The sequence below is a fragment of the Octopus bimaculoides genome, chromosome 4 (genome assembly GCF_046866305.1).
Source record: "Octopus bimaculoides isolate indiv1 chromosome 4, ASM4686630v1, whole genome shotgun sequence".
Lineage (NCBI taxonomy): Eukaryota > Metazoa > Mollusca > Cephalopoda > Octopoda > Octopodidae > Octopus > Octopus bimaculoides.
This window is the reverse complement of record NC_142931.1, coordinates 4,543,471-4,548,470: the sequence shown is the minus strand read 5'-3', so window position 1 is coordinate 4,548,470 and position 5,000 is coordinate 4,543,471.

The window sequence follows — 5,000 nt, the reverse complement described above, 5'->3', positions numbered from 1 at the left end:
TGCATACAACCACATACACACAACACAAATAAAGATACGTTTATAAATATAATTCATCGCATAAAATTACAATCATCGAAACTTAAAGTGGAAGACAATTGTTTTTTTATTGTTTTTGATTGATTTTTCCGCTATATCTATTTATCAGTTTGTTGTCTGTTTATATTTGTGTCTGTCTATCTGACTGTCTTCTCTCTCTCTCTCTCTCTCTCTCTCTCTCTCTCTCTCTCCCTCTCTCTCTTTCTCTCTATCTATCTATATCTATACACACATATATATATATTATACACACACACATACATGTCGATACGCTATCTTTAGGATAGTGTGTTAGCACTAGTATATATGTATTTTAATATAATCTCGTTGATTATCTGTTGTCATCCTTTTTACATTATATTTGTGCGTGTGTATCTTTGCGTGTGGGGTATATCGATCAATCGATCGAACTATATAGCGTAACGACGTTGTACACTGTAACCATCGAATGAATATATATATATAATATTATCATGTGTGTATGTATGTATGTATGTATGTATGTATGTATGTGTGTATGTATGTATGCATGTATGTATGTATGTATGTATGTATGTGTGTATGTAGGTATGTATCTATAGACATACAGATATACTGACACGAACACATATGTTTGTGAAGACATAAAGACGTATCTTTGGTGAATATAAACACCATTGTTTCTTGTACAAAAAACAACTCACATAAGGATTATAAAACCACAAAGGTTTGCAAACAGTAACTAACAACAGCAACAACATTAACAGCAACAATTACAGCAGCAGCAGCAGCAGCAGCAGCAGCAAAAATCGTCGTATAAGTATATATATATATATATATATATATATATATATATATATATATATATATATATATATATATATATATGTATGTATGTATGTATGTATGTATGCATATAGGAAATAGTGGCGCAACAAATTACCAATATTTGCTGGAAATAGCAGTCGATAACTGTTCAATGCATATATATATATATATATATATATATATATATTCAGTGTAATAATGTATACATTACCCATATACTTAATGTATGTGTGTTGTTAAACGCTTGCAGCTGTGGTATTTCGTCTGGAAGAGATCCCTTTAAAGACGTAGAGTGTTAAAAAACGCAGTATACTTCAAAGCTAGGCAAAATGACTCGCCCCGGGGATGGCGGGATGAATGAGGACGACTGACATCGTCATTCCCAGCGGTCTTCCAACACGCCAGACACCAACCCGTAATTTCTGAGGGCCCTGCAATTGCTAGACAGGTGTTGGAAATACACTAGGTTCATCCATCCTTTTGACAGGCCTTGTTTTCTCTCCTGCTCCCTTTCTAGCAACCCTCCTCACCAGGCAAGTCTGATGGCGGTGCTGGTCTAGTCGCTGGCGACCCAATTATATAACAAGCTGTACTGGATTCAACGTTACAAGTAGTATTCATGAGAGACTTCAAAAGTGACCTGACACATACATACATGTACATAGGTACACAAACATACATGCATTAACATACATGCACACACTTACATACACATACAAAAGTTTGTTGAAGGTAGAGGAGAGTTAAAAATGTAATTTTAGCAGAAGGGTGATGTTCTGATGGTGAGATTAATGAAAAGCACAGAGAAAGAGAGAGAGAGGAGGGAGAGAGAGGGGGAGATGATGATTGTGGTGGTGGTGGAGATAGAGGTGGTAGTGGTGGTGACTGGATAGGGAAAAGTGTATTTTTTTATAATTAAACTAAGTTTTTTTTTTATATCGCTTATCACTTAACGCATAAGTGCAATTCCGTTAAATAACCACGCTTATTTACGTGGCAGACATATGCAATTTAACTAAAGGTTGTATACTATGTACGGGATTTTTTGTTTGTTTGTTTATGGAAAAATGGGAGAATAAGAGTGAATATTTATTTTATGAGTGCTGGGTATTAAGTCTATAAAATTGTGCATAAAGTATATAAAGTGCATTAAGTAATCATCGTATTCCAATTTCTTTCTCCTTTCAATGATTAGCAGACGAGCGATTATTTTTTGATGCAGACACAACACAAGCTACACTTTCAGGTTTTTGAGATAAAGTTTTCAGAAATAACCCAATAAGTTTACTATTAATTCCGTGAAATATTCACGGGTCCCGCGAGTTCGTATTATTATTAGAGCAACAGGATACATACCAACCCGTATGGAGCAAAGTATGGCTGAAGTAGGGGTCTTGGGGAGAGAATGCAAATGCTTAATTCATATGCTAGAAATGATTACGATATCGGGGGACTGTAAAAATCAGATTTAAAGGATGATGAACAAAACAAGATGCCTTCCTTTCGTACCTTACTACCAAACAGGGGCAGGTCAAATCTACTCTAAATTACGAAGAGAGAGAGACACAGAACACAAATGTGTACATACAGACATACATATACAAAGATTGTATATGCCGGCGCATAGAAACATACAAATATACAGTCGGACAGAACACGCGCGCACGCATGCACACACACGCGCGCGCTGTAAGTTTTAGTTCATTAAACCCTCCAACTTTGAACCTGACAGCAACAAATCTTTCTTTTGAGCGACTCTATTGTAATAGTCACACTGCAGTTGCCTCCCTTGTCTGCAATTTAAAAAAGAATTCTTTGTTATAATTAAACATTTTGCTTTCCGTATCATTACACTCACACACACACACACACAAAGATAGTCAAATATATTGAGTGAAAAATTAAAGCTGGAGTGAGAGCGTGCGTGGTTGAGTGAGAGTGTGGGTTGTTGAGTGAGAAAGCTAATTTATTGGATAATAAATAAGTAGAAAGAATTTGACGGTTCGCATCCTACCACCAGCACACCAATGCTTCTCTTGTCAGGACATAAACCTATTAGACTACCCTTATCTTTATAAAACTATTCGACTACCCTTATCTGTATAAAACTCTTAAACTACCCTTATCTGTGTAAAACTGTTCAACTACCCTTATCTGTTAGATGTATTTATGGCGCTACCGAATGGATACACCTCGTTGCTGTAGCATGGCACAACTCATACATATGGACGTTATTATTGTTATTATCCCATGTCGATCCAGATCCGACAAACCAAGGATCAAAAAGCAATTCACTCATGATAACCAAAGCATTCTTGTTGTCAGGACTAGAGTCAACGGGTCGAGAGCAGACAATCCTCTCTTTTATTCTTGTCTCAGCTTGCAACGAGGGCGAGGTGTTCAGCTCTACCTGACTGGTGTAGTCAGCTGAGGTAACCAAGAGTGTACATGTTAGAGAGAGACCAAATCCACAAAGAGATGGAGGTTACCAACAGGTTGATCCCATAAACACGGTTCGGTGTCTATAAACAGGTTCATAAAGAGACGGGCTCTACCGAAATAGACAGCCGCCATGAAAGATGTTTCACCAAGAGAGATGCGGTCTAGCAAAAGAGACAAACCATCTAAATTAACAGAAGCTAGAGGCACCTGCAGAAAGGTTATGCTCACTCAACCAGTCATGCGACAATTGACATACAAGTTATTTGTTTTATAAATAATTGCGTCAAGAGGCATAAACTGTATTGAAATGGCAGAAAGCAGATTTCAGCAAATGTACTTAAACTTCTCATCTTTCGTATACAGTGAGAAGGGATAATGCATCAACATTATCCAGTTAAACTGACTTTGACATAAAGTTAAAAATCCTCGAGTGGAGCAGACAATACAATAAAACGTGCAACTTATATACAGCTGACAAAAGTTTAAAGGCTTCGGTAATCATCTAAACACAAGATCGAGATTGATTTATGAAATGCCGCAACATGTTGAGAGAAAAAGGTTTTTTTTTTTTTTTTTTTTGTTATTTTTAAGACATAAGTGATTCTTGGTGTGTGTCGTACTCTAGTAAATTGCATGAGACCTGGTTTGGGCTAGACCTCAAAGTAAATAGGATCTGAAATAAGAATGTCCGCGGGAAGGTCAGCCTTGTTCTGAATTGAATTGAGAGGAAGTAGTCGTTGAAAGGTTGTCGTTGTAGGGACTACATAAATCGCCTCCATTATATATTCTCACTTAATATTTTGTACCAAACTTTGACTGACCAACTTGAATCAACTATTCTTTCGTTTTCGGTAAAAGAGATGTATTTCACTGGCCAGAGGATCCATTAGCTGCCAACACCATCGAATCGGATAACTCTGTATGCCGCCGCTGCTGTAAATGTTCTCCAGCCACGTGTTGTCTCTGTAGATATTCTTCGATGGCTGCCGTTGTTTGATATCTGAGAACCTTTATTCTTTAAGATGCTGACCTGGACCAAACAAAAATATTGGCCGCCTGACATCTGGAATTTTGTCAGGTGTTTTCGGGTCGTGGTGAGAAAAGAACGGTGCTATTCTTGGAGAGATTCTAATTGTCGATGAACAATTTATTTCCGGAAGATTTCCAATCTGGGGTCTATAGACAATTTTCAGAAATCCCTGACTGGATATCCGGTGAAACTTAAACAAGAACGGAAGCACTGTCATCTACGCCAGACTGAAATGCGTGTCAATTAGTATGGCCAGTCTTTCAATATGGCTGACATGTATTGTCAGGTGAAACAGCTGTTAGTGTCTTTAAAACGGAACCATGACCTTCGTGAGGGTCACCTCTCTGCTTTCTTTAGTTGTTTTTGCTGTTGCTATTGTTGATGTTGTTGTTATTGTAATTGGAGTTTAAGGTTGCGAGCTGGCAGAATCGATAGCACGCCGGACAAAGTGCTTAGCGGCATTTCGTCCGTCTTTACATTCTGAGTTCAAATTCCACCGAGGTCGACTTTGCCTTTCATCCTTTCAGGATCGACAAAAGAAGTACCAGTTCAATACTGGGGTCCATTTAATCGACTACCTCCCCACCTCCACCGAATTTCAGGCTTTATTTCTATAACAGAAAATATTATTATTGTAGTTATTGATTTTCATATTGTTATTGCGATTTCGCTATTATTATTA